The following is an 18,410-nucleotide window of genomic DNA, read 5'->3' as shown; positions in this document are numbered from 1 at the left end:
AGTGGGCTTGAGGCTTTCAATTTATATTCAAATCCCTCTAGTTTAACTATAATACAATGGAAATCATACAGAGAAAATACGTATCGAGACAAATCACAGTCTCGCCTCTTTTTACATCTATGAATGTTTTCTTTTGTTAATAAGTCTATCAAAACGATAAAACAACATAAGATGAGAAATGCTGAATGCCCACACTTTGTGGATTTCTGAATAATAATTGAAGCACTCATAGGCACATGCATACACAAACCTCTTGTTTTAGCAACTACACTGGCAAAGAAGATGAGCGTGTGTGTGTGAACGTCAGCGGCCTTGTGCCTTGCATTCCATTCTGTAACAGGCCATCACTCATCTGAGCTGGTATGTAAACACAGAGTAAGCCGGTCAGTGGGATGGGTGTGGCACGGAAGCACATATTCAATCACAATCTACCAACTCAAAGGTTAAATAAATGTTAGATCTATGGTTAAAATGCACAGTAAAATTCCTTATTAACAACATAAAGAGAAAAAAAAAATAGAAAGTTAACTAGGTTGACAAAATAATTATACCTACAGTTTGTAAAAATACGAGCTTGAAAACATTGGAAAATATGGGCCTTCACAAGTAATACCTACATAACCTGCCAGCCATTTCATACAACACACTTCAGCTGTTGCAGACTCCAATCTCTAACTGAGCACTGCAGGTTGTGTGTGTATCGGTGTATGTGCTAGTACTGCATCAGCAGCAAAACAGAGAGGAGTCTCTGTCATTGTCAGGCCACTGGTTGCCATCGGCAATGATACAACACCGCCGTGGGACAAACATATGCACAGAGACACAGATATCCCAGAGCCCATCACACAAACCGGCACACACACACACACACACACACACACACACACACACACACACACACACACACACACACACACACACACACACAGTTATACTGTAACTGCTGTAGCCTAACAACTCTTTGCCTTCAGGCAATTTCAGGAAGCTTCTCTGTTGAACATGCAGTCTGCTCCAGTGTTCAGTTTAACAAAAAGGATCCATTTGAAATACTTCAAACATGTTATCTTATATTAGATGCTGTTATGTGCAATCCAAAAACTGCAGGGTCACGTGACCCCATCCACGCTGCATGATTTACTGTTGTTTGTCTTTTATTTTATTCAAGTACATCTATTTTAAAACCTTGATGATCCAATTTAGCTGCATGTTTTAACATTTATGGATATCACACACACAGACACGCACAAACTCATACCTACACTCTCCCCTTCTCCGAGCTTCCCCATCTCTCCCTGTCTCTCTCTCTCCCCCCGACTCTGTCTCGGAGACACATCCACCCGCCCGCACATACATGCAGCCGAGCAAACCCACATGTACATGCCATCTGTTCTGAATCAGCCAAAACGACAGCTGTTTAAGAGAACAATGCTCTGGCTGAGGAAACAGCCGAATACAGCAGCCCGGTGCTCTCATCAAGGCCAAACATCAATGTGAAATCTCCTTTAAAACACAACGTACACACTCCACTTCAAATTAGCTGCCTTTGTGTGATAAGAACATGGTGTGTATTTGTGTGTGGGTGCCCATCTGTGTACCTGCGAGTGTGTGATATGTATAGAGACACATGCAGAGGATCAGGGAGAAAATAGTGTTTGCCACCAAGACCGGTATAGTGTGCTGCTGAATGAAACCTTGGTGTGTAGGCTACATCCACCTACATGGAGCATGAAGCGCACGACTGATTTCTGGACTTGTCTGAGGCAGAGGATGTTGAAATATGGCATCATTTTGACATTTAATAGATACAGTGTTACAATAAATTGATACAATGGCCTGCATTAAAGGCGCTACAATGACAGTTTAGGTTCGCATTTGTGACATCATAAACCCTGCTGATGGCAGTTTCAGCAATTTTATATATCCTAACCACAATATCCTTTAGTGTGAAAAAATTGGCTTGTTTAAGTTCATTTTGAACTTAGTTTTCTTTGGCATGTCACCATCCACTGTTGGCAATGGCAACATTTGTGTTTTGTAATGTATACTAGTGATTTTTGGTCTTGAGATGAGCTCAAGTGCCCCAATGTCAACACCTCTCACTATGTTCCACATTTTAACACTTAATAAAATGAATATAATTATACACTTTAATTCAAGACACAGTGATATTGAAATTGTTGACTATTAACTAAATATTACTATTGTGTTGGGGTCTATAATACCAAATAAACATGTTTTCTTACTTCCTGAGAACAAGATCTATAAGCCTGCAGCACTACAGTATTTCACTATAATGCTATTTTGTCACACATTCTATGTTTGTTTTTTTTTAAACTGCAGCTTCTGAGATTTGGATATTGCGATTAATCTTGCAGTCCTGTATAGTCAGCCTGTCATAGCTGGTAGTTTATTGGTCATCGTGACAATAAATATACTAAAAATCAACCTGAAACCAGTCAATATTTTTTGGGTAATATATCAGATTTGCAAATTTTCTTATTTACTCCGATCTTGCCACACACTGCATAAGAATCCCCTTGGTTGGGAATAACTGATGTACACTTTCCCTAACAGTAGACTTTGCCAGCAGTTTTGCCCTAACTCCATTCTTTAGCCAAAAGCTGGCAGAACATGGTTTTCACTGTGTTTGTGTGTGAGGAGTTCAAGATGGGGAAAGGGTCACTCTCTACCTTATCCATTATTGCATTTATTGTTGTAGCTTGCACAGTCAAATAAAGCTGCGACAGAATTTATAGTGCAAATCAAAGACAGGAAGGAGGAAGGAGACATGAATAAATGTTTTAGAGGGAGAAGAGACTGAGGGGAGAAGAGGAGGAGGAGGAGGAGGAGGAGGAGGAGGGGAGGCTTGGCTTGGAAGGAAGTCAAGACTGAGGCCACACACACACAAACATGAACATGCAGAGATGATCCCCAAGGCCACTGGCTTAGGTCCAGGCTGCGAGGTTCACAACACTATGACCTAGGATAGTGAGATAAATATGGAGAAACCCATCAACGCAGAGAGACACACACACACACAGACACATACAACCACTGCAGTAGAAGAAGCCTGGGCCCAACACACTGGGTATACAGGTGCTCTTTTAATTAGTAGACAGAGAGAGACGGAGAGTTCCAGATGAATTGTCAGCAGGGTGGAAGAGGTGGTTTGATCTCATTTTCAGGCTGGGAGAGATTGCCGATTTTGGAAGCCGAGGCAAGCACCACAGTTGTTTCTGGGAGAGCTAGAAGGGCTTGGAAATTATTCCTGACATCTGAACAAAACCACTAATCCCTGCTTTTACAGTAAATAATGCTAATAATAAATGGCTCAAATGGAAGTAAATGGAGAATTCAGATTTACAGTCACATCAAAAACACTTACAAAGCTGTGATTCTGAACTGTGTGTCTGTGTTCCTGTCTGTGTGTAGAGTGAGGAAATGCTTATGCACTCTGCAGATGTTATGATGTTAGGAAACAGTTTATCATGCTTATATAACCACTTAACAGCCCTATCAGACACACAGGCACGTCAGAGCTGTCTGTTTACACTTCTGCTTGGACCGTGTAGTTTCAGTGTGTGTGTGCGTGTGTGTGTCTGTGTGTGTGTGTGTGTGTGTGTGTGTGAGAGAGAGAGGGAGAGAGAGAGGGGGACAGACTGTCCACATCAGCCTCATGTAGGGCAATGTTTTTGTTGAGACAAAGCTGAAGACAAGTCTGGAGGCCTGAAATGAGAGCAACCCCCAGTTCGAATTTTCTCTCCTATGTGTGAGTGTATTTTTGTATATTTGTGTGTAACATGGTTACCCCCCGCCCCCCGCCATTTCCCACTTGATGAGATCCTATAATCTCCCTCACCCTCCCCCCTCCCTCCCTCCCTCCCTCTTTTCCCATCCCCTCCCCAATCAGCAGTGCAACCCATGTTAATGAAGTTAATTGAATCTAAGATCGATAATGCTTAATTATTGTGATTTGACATACACTGACAAATTGGTGGGGTGGCTTCTGTGTGTGTGCGTGCAGCGAGGGTGGTTAAAGGGGCATGGCAGTCTGCAGTGAGCGCCTTGGGATTGGCGAGGCGTGCTATCGATCCCAAGAGGTGTTCGATCGACCCCGACACCTGACGAATGGAGCTCTTCCTTCAACCAGCTACATGACTTACCGGACTTGTAACATATTTACAGTATCATTGCAATATGATGAACTAATTAGTCCTCCACTGGCACGCCATGTTGCTGGAAACATCACCGCACATGCCTTAGTGAGTCACTGCAGAATGCATGCTGGGCTAACTAGCATAAAGTAACATTACACTGACTCTACTTTATGGCTTTTATGGCTTTTTATGGGTTTTTTTGCCTGCTAAATATTTTAATACTCATGTAATAGGCAATAGGTACGAGGCATTTGAAATGTACTTTCTAGGGTTTTTAGAATCACATTTCTACATTGCTTTTGGTAGTCACTTCAGTGTTTATACTATTATGCTAATCTTACATGATTTATAGGCCAAAAGCTGGCATTCGTGTAATTCTTCTACTCTGCTCTTATTACTAGGGCTCAGAATAAGAATAAAATGAAAAAGTATGAGCACAAACTACATTCTTATTTGGATATTTTGGATTTATCCTGAGACATATATTTTGTAAATTTCAAAACAAACCACTATGTTGTAAAGTATACATTTTACTTTTGCAGTGTGAAATATCCCAATTCTGCCATGATAAACAAGCACAGCAAGCTAACTATTTCTCCAGTCCGCTGTATCAGAGAATGGGATTTATGTTACGATATCAATATACAGTACAGTAGGATATATCATGACATGATCTATGAAGAGACCATTTCTAGATAAAATCCCAGAGAGGAATGTTTCAGTCCAGCAAATCAAACCGCAGACAAAATCAAAGTTTTTCATCACATGATCCAAAAATCCAAATCATCATAAAACATTCTTAGTTATTAATTGGCAGTATTGTCCACGATACAGGCAAAGATATTAAAGGGGTGGATACCACCAATCGCCCACCAGCAGGCTCTATGTAAAATGGGTTATTAGCAATATTAAGTCAGTTTTCCTACAAGCGCCTACAATAGTGTTCTATGCCAGTGGTTCCCAACCTGGAGATCGCCAAAGCTTAATGGGGGGTTCAAGCATTCTTGATTTTATGGGTTGTAAGAAAACTTTAAAAAAATATAGACAGTAGGCCTGTAGCTCAGCATTTCATTAATTTCTTCGAAGAAAACTAAATGAAATTGTTATTTTTAAAGTTTAGATTATTATTTAAAATCTGAAAACAAGTTATATTCACAGAGCCTTCACTCTCTGATAAACAAAACACTGCCTTGGAAATCCGTCCAAATTTAAGCTTTAATTTAAGAGTAAATTAATGTTAAAAAAAACCCAATACAGACTAATTGTGAATAAAGTTCCTAAAAATACCAGAAAAATTCATCTCTGCTCAAAATGTATCCACATAGCTTGTTTTACATAAGTCACTTAGTCAGGAGTCGTCAGGTTACGCAATTAAATGAAAAAAAGGGATCCCTTAAGGACAACGGTTGGGAACCACTGTTCGATGCCATAGCTCTGTAACAACATGAATGATGAACAAAGAGTGATTTGGTTACTTGGAGAAAGCCTTAAAGATAAAGAAAAAAGCCCATTATCAGAATAAAACATAAAGTTGTGGCAAAAATGTATATAAGATAATATAATAATAAAAAGATGTTTACTAAAATCATGTAGATTCATATATAATGCTAGGATGGTTGTTTTTGTTTGGAATTTGTGATGTTTATTTTTGAGCACTATCTTAATAATGTGAATATATATAAATTAAAACCAACAAATGGATTTGCTCAAACTTGTTTTTTAGCTTGATTCAGTTTGATTTGACTACCTATTATCCTGTATCATATTTCAATAATGGCAGTGAGATACTTTTTTTCTGTTAGCTGTATCCTCTAAAATGTATTTTATATTTTGTTCTCAGGCCTGTATCTGTATATATGAATTATTTTTATGTGGAACTAGCTCCACGCTGATAAGCGGTAATGAACAGCACGATAGTCCGAAATATGCAAAAAGCCTTTCAAAAAAGGCTGAGATAATATTAGCATATACAGCACATACTGGCAGTGGCGTTAGCGAGAGAGAGAGGGAGGATGAGAGAGGGGAGATTAGATTTGGAGTGGCAACAGTTAGTGTGTCTGTCTGTGGCTGCAGCGGCGTCGCAACACACTAAAATACTGCGATTATTCAGAAACACAGACGCTTGTGTATGTCCGTAAATGTTTGTGTGTGTGTGTGTGTGTGTGTGTGTGTGTGTGTGAACGGTGTTAGCCTGGCTAATCATCTCTCCATGCCACTCAGCTGGGGAGCTGCTGACAGTGTATTTACATGCTGCTGTTACAGTGCCAATACAAGAGTGTATGCCTGGGCTAGAGAGCTGCTGACACGCTCACTGATGTGTGTGTGTGTGTGTGTGTGTGTGTGTGTGAGAGAGAGTGCGTGCATCATAGTTATACATTCACAGTGTTTCTTTAACAAAATATACAGTTTTACACACATTTGAAGTCAACTAACACCTAAACAGTTACTTTTAACTTTATGTATGTGTGTGTGTGTGTGTGTGTGTGTGTGTGTGTGGTGAGGGTGCAGTCTAAAAGCAGCCATATTTTGTTATTTATAAAAAAATACAGACAAAAGTGTAAAAACTGTGTGCCAACTAATTATCGAGTCAGAATTTCCAGCTATGTCTAACTCTTGGCATCCTAAACACACACGAGAGAGGTGAATATTTTACACCCTCACTCTCTCTCTCTCTCACACACACACACACACACACACACACACACACACACACACACTAGCGCTGAGCCTCTATGTGACCTCACTCCGACTGTAAAGCTGCTAGTTAATTATGGAGGAGCTGTAAAGGAATAAGATTAAGATCGAATTTAACAGAAATATGAATGAGAAGTCAATCAAATGTTGGACAGAGAAAAAAATGACTTATGTGACAAATGAAAAATAGAATAGAAAAGTGGCTGAGTTGTGACAATGTTAGTCAAATTCAGACGACGCTCTTCTATGTGCTACTAAAGGTAAAACCATAATGAGGCCCATGCATTAGCTGCTAGAAAGCTCTTCCTCAGCTTCAGAGTATGTCTTAAGCCCAATAGAAAAATAATTCTTAATTACTTTTTAACTGAATGAAATGAACAGTGCGGGAATTTAATGTGTGCATTATAGACCAGAACACATTTCAAACAGCACACTGATGCTCGACCAACCACCAGGGAATCAATGCTAAATGACATTAAAGGGATAGTGCACGTGTTAGCAGGGGAGTGAAAAGAACGCCACATTCATCTAGTCTAGCACTAATTCATTTAATAATACAGAACATATTGTTGTTGGTTTGTTTTTCCTCACCTAATAAAACAAAAGAAAACAAAACTTCCCACATCATTTAAGACTGCACAGCATTTACCTTTGGAGCTGCTAAATGTTTTCAGTTTCAAAGTTTTGACATAAAGCAGTTGTCTGCTAGCCACAAATTCACTGCTTGGATTGGAATAAAGAAAGGTGCCAGCGCTCTGACCCAGCAGCCTGCACGGCATGCACATGCAGCATTTAGCAGAAATCGTGTGAAAGAATTGGTCATTTGATGCCAAAATTACAAATTCATACTACATAATACTAATGATACTCAGTTTATGCAATTTATCAAAAAAATGTACCACTGATATCTCTGAAGGTTGCTCTGTAGAGACCATTTATGGAGGGTTTTCCTCCTCTTGCAGCCTGTTGGGCAGGACACTTCCTCAGCATTTACAGTGACTACATCATGCGTATCTCCACTCATTGGAAAGTGTGTAGCAACGGTACTCAGTTGGACAGAAATCGGATGTGAGATAGTTTGTGGTGTTGAGCACTGGCCAAGTTAAAGCACCGAACAACATAATATATGCTAAATGTTAGCACAGGGCTTATGTGTGTGTGTTGGCAACACATGGAGGTGTCTGGTTAAATGTACCACCTTGTAGGTGATGCATACACAGAGCGACATCCAAAATAAATATCAGTGTGTGTGTGTGTGTGTGTGTGTGTGTGTGTGTGTGCGCAATATCTTGCTCACACGATACAAATATTATCAGTGGGCAACTGTTTGTTGTCAATGATCTTCTGCCTGTCCTTTGTTATTCAGATAACTTGCACTTGGAGTAGTCACACACTCAAAGCCCACAGGGCAACTTGGGGTCATGAGCACTCATCCTGGGGGAAGTGTGTGTGTGTGTGTGTGTGTGTGTGTGTGTGTAAAAAGAAAAACCGGTGGGATGTGCAGAGTTAGCCAAGCAGAGCTGCGCAAGATCCATCATTTCCACCGTCTCCCATTTGTTTCTCTCCTATCTTAACTCCCTCTATCCTTACCTCCCACTCGTCCTCTGCTCTTCCTCTCTCTCACTGCCATTTTCTGCCCCTTTCCTGCCTCTTCTTTCCCTCTATGCCCCTCTCTCCTTCTGCGTCCGTCATCTCGGGTCCGCCTCACACACACACACACACACACACACACACACACACACACACACACACACACACACACACACATAGGCTTGCTCTTTTCTCCTTCACTTTCACTAATGAGCCTCCTTTGTTTTTTCCTTTACTTTTTCTTTCATATTTGTCACAGGTCTGACTTGCCAAGAAGGCGAGTGCACACACAACAACAGAAGAAAAATGCTATAATGCATGGGCTCGAACAATACGTTGCAAAGGAAAGCGCAGCTGTATGCCAGCCACGATTATGCAGTAATGTCAGTTTGCACTTTGAGAGAGGTTTGCTAAAATAGAGAGTACAAATGTCTATGTTTTCTATCCTCCCTACACACAATCGCACATGCACGCTGCCAGAGGTACACACATTCACACACTCTTTGCAGTGCAGTCTGGTTAGTTGCTTGGTATCTATTACCTGCCAGTCTGCTCTGATCTCTTTGGACAGCTCTGATCAAAAGATGTCATCCGACCTACTCGGCCGGGCTCGCTAGGGAAGTTAGCAAGGGGGAACGTTTGTGTACGTGTGTGTGCATGCGTGTGTGTTTCGTAGTAAATCACACAGTGGTCTGGGTGTAAATAAAATGACAGGATCACTTTAAGGTCCTGTCAAGTAGGCAGGAGGCGATTATGATAACGCCCGCTCTGTTCCAACGCAAACGGGCACACTTAAATTCACTGGCCGCCGGAGCATAATATACATGATATAGCTCTTTTTCTGTCTCTTCCTGCCTGCATTTGTGTGTCGTCTTTCTTTTCTTTTCTTTTCCCCGCATTTCTTGTGCACTAATGCCTGTTTTTGTTTTCCGTTTGGTTATCAGTGGTGCAGGCCTGAGGTGCGTCTGCTGAGAACTGATTGAAAGCCACTCAAAGACAGATTCAGGCCTTTAAATCCATATAAAGCGAGATGGTGCATGCAACTCATCATACACACACACACCCAGACCCATACTCTCACTAAAAACAGCCGCATCTGAAATGAAATGCACCTCCTCCACGAAGAAATGAAGAGAATTCCCAAAAATGAATTTGTAAAACAAACAAAACACAGGTGTAAAAGAGCTGTGGCGAGGCTCCGTCTGAGCAATAAAAGGTTTAAATTGTGAGGGGTTTTAGAGGAAAGAAAAACGGCTGGCAATAAAGCTGGAAAACAGCACTGCTCCGAGGCAATTTAGACTGCAAAACACAAACCATTAAGTTTGTGCATTATCTTTTAATTTAATCTTGAATGATTTATAATCCATCACGCAAGGCTTCAACCATATCCAATTATTCTCTGCTGCTTGATTGACAACAAAGGTGATTTATTAAGCTAATAAAAACTGATGTGCTCTCCACTGAAAATAACCAGCCGGACCGAGAGCTCAAAGACACACTCGCCCGCAAACACACCTCACACACACCTCCTTCCCAAGAGGTAAGAGATCAATACTTTGCGTGTGCATGCATGTTTATTTTGTGTGTTCTTGGGTACCAGGTTACAGTGTGTGTGTGGGAGACCTTTGAACAATCTCTTAAGTATCTCTTTACTTAAAAGAGAAATCAGTCTCCATCTGTCCCCGCTGCTCTCTTGTTGTGCTAGAAACGTCGGAAATCAAAATGTCAGGCGTAGTGACGAGCGATGGTTTTCTCCCTATGCAAGGCCGAGTGATTATATTAGGCTTTAATTCCTCCATCCACAGCATATATGTCATCTTAGTCTCCGCTTTATCTGCTAATGTTACGCTCAATCACTTGATATTAATGGAAAAGAGAGCCAGGGGGCCCCGTAATGGTGACGAGTATGTGCGCGTGTGTGTGTGCACGGGTCTTTGTTGATGAGCAAGCGGGGTGGAGGGGGTTAACGGCCCAGAGTTCACATGCATATCAATGTAGGAAAGTGCCATTAAGAAATATTAGCATGTTTACAGCACCGAGCCATGTATGAGGCTCATTTAATGAGGCTTAGAGTCACAGTCACACATGTTTAATGTGACTGTATACACACACACACACACACACACACACACACACACACACACTACGTGGCCTGTTTTCACTGGCTTTCCATATTTTTTTTTACAGGAATTCAAGTATCGTTGTCATTCATGCTGACATGTTTGTAAATGTGGAGTTTATGAAGTTGGGTTTTAAGGCGACTGCCCGAATTACAGTTGTAATTGTATACTTATTAGAAACAAATGTTCTGAAAGGCTGCGTTCACACTGCAGGAAAGAGTGGCCCAGACCTGATTCTTTTAGCTCACTGTCACTGTCGGTGGTAGAAACCCTGTATGTCCATAACCGTTACAACCATAAAAATAATTGAAGTTGGTATTGTTGGTTTTAATACTTTTCATTAACCCAGTTAGTGTTCACTTTAAATTTACAGTAATTAACTGGCAGCAGCTTCTCCAGCAACGTTTTTTACAGTTTCTTACTGTATTTTAGAATTAAACTGGAAAGGAATTTGCAGTTCATTACTGCATTCTTGTAAAATTAACACACAGTACTAGTCACAGTTGTGTCAGTACATTACTGTATATTTACAGTATGTAAACAGAGACCAATAGCCTTGATTTATGAAAAAAAAAGACAAAATATGGAGATATGGAGATATGAGGTTCCAGGTCGACAGTGATGGTACACTACCCAAACTGGATTTTTTAGCTCATATGTGAGCTAAAAAAAAATATATATTATATATATATATATATATATATATATATATATATATATATATTTCATGACAGTGTGAACAGCACAGATCATATGGAATCTGATACTTTCGATTCTGATTTGGACCATTTTCATATTGTAACTGTCAGTAGTGGAAACCTTGTAGGTCCAAAACTACTTACTTTTCAGGAAATGAAGAAACCCTGTGTTTTAAAAATAACTGAAGACTGTGTGGCCAAGGTTGATACTGTTGGTTTTAATCCTTCTGATTGGTTAAATATTTGAAAGTAAGACAAAATATGGAGATACAAGGATTCCGCTTGACAGCGACAACATATGGTCCAAATCATATACAGGTCTGATTTTTTGTGCATTTTTTCCACTGCACATCAACCACACACGTTCTCTTCAGCGACCTCCATGTTTGTGTATGACATGTTGTAGTTCTTTTGCACATGCGGCTCAGCTCAAGAGCGTGACCTGTTCACACTGGAATCTGATATGGGCCACATTTAAAAAATAATGTGAACAGCCAAACATAAAAAGCAATAAATCAGAACTGAGCGCTAATGCTTGCAGTGTGAATGTAGCCAAAAGCAGAGGAGGATTAGAATAATCATGTAAAGGGAGGGCAGTTTGCCTCTCCTTAGCCGTAAAGAAGAATTTTTTCAGGGTTAAGATAAGGTTACTTATCTTACTATTTCTCTAGTATCATATTGTGAAAACTTACTGGATATAAACAGACAAGCCCATAATGATGGACAACCTGGCCGATGTGACTGAACTGACAGAAGCCTTGACAAGACCCAGACACAGTGAGCACAGTCAACAGTTCCTCTCTGTCCCAAGAAGAGCTGCAGCTTCTTTTCTTTCTACGCTGCACACATCATCAAAAAAAATCACATACTTTCCAAGATTTCAAAATAAACCTGGTCAATATGTGTATGATCACCAGCAGAGACAGAGAGGACAACCGGTGCCGTGGACGCAGAGAAAACACAAAGTCATTTCATCGTCCGCTAACATCAGCTGTCATTTTACTTGTTTCTCATTAATATCCTCACAATTATTTTCCAAGTGCGTCACATGTAACATAAGTGCTATTTATTCTCGTTTCAGTGTCTGTTATTGTGTTTTGCTTTGGCAACAAACACTGCTGTTTGTGTGTCATGCCAATAAATAGAACATGAATAACTGAGACAAAAAGAGCTGCAAACTGAAACGAAACGAAAAGAGCGAAATGAAGTCACCGCCATTCCACAGTGTGTTTCAGAAAACACACGCACACACACTAAACACTGTTCTAAAATGGCATTTCAGCCCATTTAAATGCTGCATTTCAAAGTCCGAGGCCTTCCTTTAAATTAAAATATCCAAGGGGGTTTCATAAAAAGCAATCCCACAAAGGCTTCTGTCTTTTTTTATATTGTTCCATAGTTTCAATAAAGTTTTAATTAGATGTTGATACAGCAGCTTGGGGGACCTCCTGTAAGTGGCTCTGTATCAAAGGCTTGCTTTTTCTCTCTTCATTTGACTTCTGATACACCTTAACTTCTCCCCCTTCATCATCTCTGCAGTAACATGAAATTAAAACGCAACCTGAGAGTTAAAAACAAGGCTGTTCCCTGACGTTGATTGGTAGGTAGCGTGTTGTTAGCATGTTAGGACGACTGCAGAAATGTCACATGATGGATCTCTGGCCCTCGCCAAGCCATCAACACCTTTCCTCCGGTCCATGGGGTGCAGTGTGTGTGTGTCTGAGCGTGCGTGACTTTGTCAGAGAGGAAAGATGGGTTTTCAGTTTCAAAGCACTGGATTTGTGCAACTGTGTGTGTGTGTGTGTGTGTGTGTGTGTGTGTGTGTGTGTGTGTGTTTCCAGCCGGGCGGTAAATACACAGACAGCAATGAATTACGCCAGGAAGGAGACCGCCATTTTAAATCATGTAATTAGGCCCGAAGACCAGCAAAAAAAAAAGTGAAGAAAGGTATTTTATGTCGTGCAAATAATGTCAGAATGGTACCAGTGATGTATGTGTGTGTGAGTGTGTGTCCTTGTGTGTATGTGTGTGTGTGTGTGTGTGTTTATCTGTAAAAACACCTCAGTATATGAAAGAGCCCACAAGACATGTCACCCAGGCTACAGGTAGAGCAAGAAGGCAAACAAGGCCCTGTCTAACTACACAACCTCACAGTGCTGTTATGGCAACCGAGCCTTAAGGGAATACATAGACATGCACATGCAAACACGCACACACACATACACACACACACACACACACAAGAAGAGATGAAAGAGCTCAAGATGCATCGAGACAAATTGAGAAGGTTAATGAAAATGTGCCTTACTTGTCTTTTAAATATGTTCCCTTCTTTTTATTATTTCTGGACATTCTCTTTCTCTGACATTACCATTTTCTTTCATTCTGCAGTAATTTACTTTAACATATTTTGCTTATGGTGTCATGTATAGGCAAATAACACTGCAGTGTATTAATGGTTGTGTGCTTTAGGTTTAATCCAAACATACACACTTGCTGTTTAATGGATCAGAACAGCGACAACTGTCACAGCTAGTGAGTGGAATAAGATTTACTTACCTCATGTTCACTAATATTTATTACTTAAATGATGTAATATTTGTGGCAAAATGTTAGAAACAAGCAGCAAGTCTGAACATGCTGCTTGACAAAGTTTTTTTCCATTATTTTCTTTATAGATATTTCCCCCAAAAATTCCCAGACACGGATCACAACAGTTTGTGGTAAAAAACTAGTTCTAATTATTGATAAGGACAAATACTGTGTAGTCAAACATTGCAATACAGTAGTTTAAAGGTTTAAAGATGTTATGTTTTTATTTTCTTAATATTAGTTTTGATTTCTGGAAAGACACATTTTACTATATTTATTACCTACAGGACATTAGCCCTGTCTGGTTTTAGTGAACTACAAAAATGAATGTAGTGATACAGTTTGTTTATGCAGTATTGAGTATTTTCATGTTTCTAAAAATGCTGATGCACCTAAGTACCATACATCACTGTATTCTATTAGATGCAAGTAATTCATAATATTTCAATTAATATTTTTAAAATCTTGGAATATTTGCTATTCAATTAAAAATAAACTATAAACTCTAAAAATGTACAACACACTTAAAAATGTGCATAAAGTCTGGATTTCATTTTTCCTACTTTATTAAAATTGTAGTTGTTAACCACCTTCAAGAGACAACAATATGTGTGAGTGTGTGTGTGTGTGTGTGTGTGTGTGTGTGTGTGTGTGTGTGTGTGTGTGTGTGTGTGTGTGTGTGTGTGTGTGTGTGTGTGTTTGTGTGTGTGTGTGTCTAAAATAAAACAGTAGCTTAAGTGGAAGCTGCTGGGAGACAGTGGTCACTATACACATGCTTGACTGCCGATGTCTCCTCCATGCCAATGAACCCCTGAGCAAGTCATTAAACCTAATGCTAATATGCAGATGGCGACTGGATGTTAAAACGAACAAAACAAAAAAAGCTGAAAATGTTCTCCTGATATTTATATGTGCGTGTGTGATGTGTGTGACCACCAAGTCAGCCCCTTACATCAAACCATTCCACTGCTGCCCCATATTATGTCAGGAAGATTCTCCATGTAACAGCCTTGCACACACACACACACACATACCAGCAGGATGCGTACAGTAACTGTGGTGTTGGAGACACATAACTGTGATTTGTGACAGCTGTGTGCAGGACATCATGTGACAGCTGCATACACACACACACACACACACACACACACACACACACACACACACACACACACACACACACACACACACACACACACACACACACAAACACACACACGTTCCCCCTCAATGTAAAACAGACCCTTCGTGATGTCTGGCATGCCTTGACACAGGCCACAATTGATTAGTGTGATTTACAACATAACTGCCACATACACAGACACACAGTGCACTGCACACACGTGCAGACACTCACTCACTATGATGTGTGTTTGTGTGTTTTTGTGTGTGTTTGTGTGTGCTGGTCTGCATTTGTATCAGCCCTGTGGAATCCATACACACTGAGTCTTGTCAGGACTTTGTCTACGGTGTTTCCTGTATCGACAGGAAGTGACAAACTTTTCTCTCTGTCTCTCACACACACTCTTAAACACACACACACACACACACACACACACACAGACACACACAGAGAGAGAGAGAGTCAGCTACTCTGCCACATGCCAACAAAGCTGCTAAAAAGTCTGTTTATAAAAATCAGCTCACAGCCAGGTTTATTTACAAAAACAACCCTTGTGTGTGTTTTTAATCACAGACACACAAAATCCTGTGGCAAGATTGCTCTTTTAACAAAAGCCCCCAATCACGTGGCATATGACTAAAAATACCCCGAGTATAAGAGTATAGGAGGTTTTTCCAGACTTGATCACATTATCTGTGTGAAAGGGAAAAAAAATCACACACCACACAAAACTGCATTTGTACCCCATCACCCTGGGCACTGGAGACAAGACAATGGGTCGCATTTATCTATAGCGATCGAAGACAATTTGACCCGACAGCATTTTTAAAAATACTCATGCACCAAAAGAGTCAATTTTGGGTTTTTGGATAAGCTGAAATTGAAGGGATGTGACGTTACAAATGTTGATGAATGAGACGTTTCATTCAAAAGCTGAACTTAATTTGGGAGGGACATGCTTTTAAATAGCTTCTATCTCTCAGAGTATTTTTAATTTTATGCTTTGTGCATGACCAAACAAAACTATCTCATAGCTGGTGCTCATTAATTTTAATGCACAAATATTTACATCGAAGTTACCGGCTCGTACGTTAAAGCCTTGGGATGCTCTGTAATGTCTGTAACATTTCACAGTGAGTTTAACTTTTGAGTCTGGCAATCATTTTTGTTGATTTTTTATTTCTTTTCAAATAATGGATATCTTGTCTCGCTTTCATACCAGAGTGACACAGCTTCAGCTTCCCGTGATAGAAGTCAGAGTGGATGAATCCATCAGTCTTAATCGGCAAAATTCTTGGCTGACATATACAATGGTTGCTTTGGCTTAAGCTGTGTGGTGACGACTCATACAGTGCAGCCAAGTGAAATGAGGCCCATATGACATAAGGGAGTTATTTAACGGACATTATTCAGATTGTTGTTGTTTTTTTTTAATCATGGCTGATTAGAGTTCAAGAATGCTGAAAAAATAATAGATTACTCAAAAACACACACTTATTGTGGTCTCAAGGACTTGGTCTTTGTACATAATATTTAACTCACCCACCACTCCAACCAGACAAAAATTAAAAGGTGAGACTTAAAGGAAAACATCACTGTAGATGCATTCTGTTTCCAGGCCTTCAGATATGAGTGCAAAGTGTTTCCGAGTTAATTCCACTCATACAGTTGCGGTTGTAGCTGTGTACGGGGAGGCGTTTAACACCCGAGCTTATAATGGTCGATGAATCAATAGCTACATGTTAACCAATCAAGTGTCTATTGACTGGGTTATAAGTGCTAATGAAAGGCACACACACACTGGCACACACACCTCCTTTCTCTGTCTGCTTCCCCAACTGTGGATCGCTTGTGATTCTGTGTGACAATGTGCCTTTAAATAGCCAGTGTTCTTTCATTTAGTTCAATCAAAACAGAGGCTTTCATTTCTGTGTCGCAGGGTTCTGTGATGTTTACAGCACAGAAAGTGTGTGTGTGTGTGTGTGTGTGTGTGTGTGTGTGTGTGTGTGAGAGAGAGAAAGGCAATTGGGGGTGGGAGATGGAGAGAGAGCGAGACAGAGAGAGAGAGTGCAGTGAGACTGGATATAACCTGGGGCAAGGCTTGAGGCTAAATCATTCCTGGAAGAGTGGCAGAATAGGTAGAAAGCAAAATGTTAAATGCTGACTGATGCTCTGTCTGCTGCTTCCATCTCTGCTGTCTCCCCTCCCCTGCTCTGTGTATTTCTATAGCTGCATGTCTCCCTTCCACTCTTGCTCCCTCTCTATCCTCCACAACTACCTGGGTAAGTATCTGTCAATCTGTTGATTCTTCCTATCTGTCCCTATGTCTTCATACCTACCTCCCTCCCTGTCTTTACCTGCACTGCAAAATACAGACGGGTGACAATTTAAAGGAAAAACCTCAATAAATGAGCAGAGTAACATAAGGGATGCAGATGCTTCCACACAGGTGCACTGCATGGTACAATTAAGCAATTAAAATCTTATTATGGCATGTATGAAAATGCTGAGCAGGCCCAGTTGATTGTGATTTTGTATCAAGATGGCAAAAGGAAGAGATTTAAGTGCCTTGAAAGAGGAGCTTTGTCACAAAGGCTGCTCAAATGGCTAGTGTTTCAATAGGAACAGTGACTGAAGTCAGTGCTTCCCAACCCCTGATTAAGTGACATTATTGAGTTTAGGTAAAACAAGCTATGTGGATGAATTCTGAGAGAGAAGCCAGATATTTTTAGGAACCTTTTTCATAATTCTCTCTGTAGTATGTTTTTTCATTTAATTGCGTAAACTGATGACCCCTGACTAAGTGACTTATGTAAAACAAGCTATGTGGATGAATTTTGAGCAGATATGAGTTTTTTTGGTATTTGTAGGAACTTTATTCACAATTAGTCTGTATCATGTTTTTCTTTTAACATTCATTTACTTTTAATAAGCTTCAGTTTGGACAAATTCAGTGTTTTCTTCTCCCTGATACTTGGTCATTGTGCTATTTGCTTTTTGGTTGTTTTAACTGCATTCTTTTCTAATACAACACTGTAAAGCGATTTAACTTAAAACTAATAATTTAAAAATTGTTGAAACTGATTACATCAAAAAGTTTAATTCAATTCAATTCAATTTTATTTGTATAGCGCCAATTCATAACAGAAGTTATCTCAGGACACTTTTCAAATAGAGCAGGTCTAGACCGAACTCTTTATAACATTAAGTAACACAAACTCAACTTTTTAAGTTAAAAAAACATTCTTGGCAATTTTAAGTGATACTACCTTAGTTTTGTAAATCACATAAACATTTCAGATTAAGTACTCTTTACTAGGTAGTTTGTTCTCACAGTACAAATACAAATTACAAAAGTAAGTCCGTCTCACTTACAAAACAATTTTTTTTAACTTACAACATTTTGTAAGTACATTTTGTAATAGTTTTACTGTTT

At 39.9% G+C, this 18,410-nt stretch overlaps 1 protein-coding gene across 1 annotated transcript in view; it reads right to left on the bottom strand.

Moving 5' to 3' along the window:
• tshz3b (teashirt zinc finger homeobox 3b) overlaps positions 1 to 18,410 on the bottom strand; it is a 42,901-nt gene that overhangs the window by 6,090 nt on the left and 18,401 nt on the right. The window lies entirely within an intron of this gene.

The sequence above is a fragment of the Dicentrarchus labrax genome, unplaced genomic scaffold (assembly GCF_905237075.1).
Source record: "Dicentrarchus labrax unplaced genomic scaffold, dlabrax2021, whole genome shotgun sequence".
Classification (NCBI taxonomy): Eukaryota; Metazoa; Chordata; class Actinopteri; family Moronidae; genus Dicentrarchus; species Dicentrarchus labrax.
This window is presented reverse-complemented; position numbering and strand designations above follow the sequence as displayed.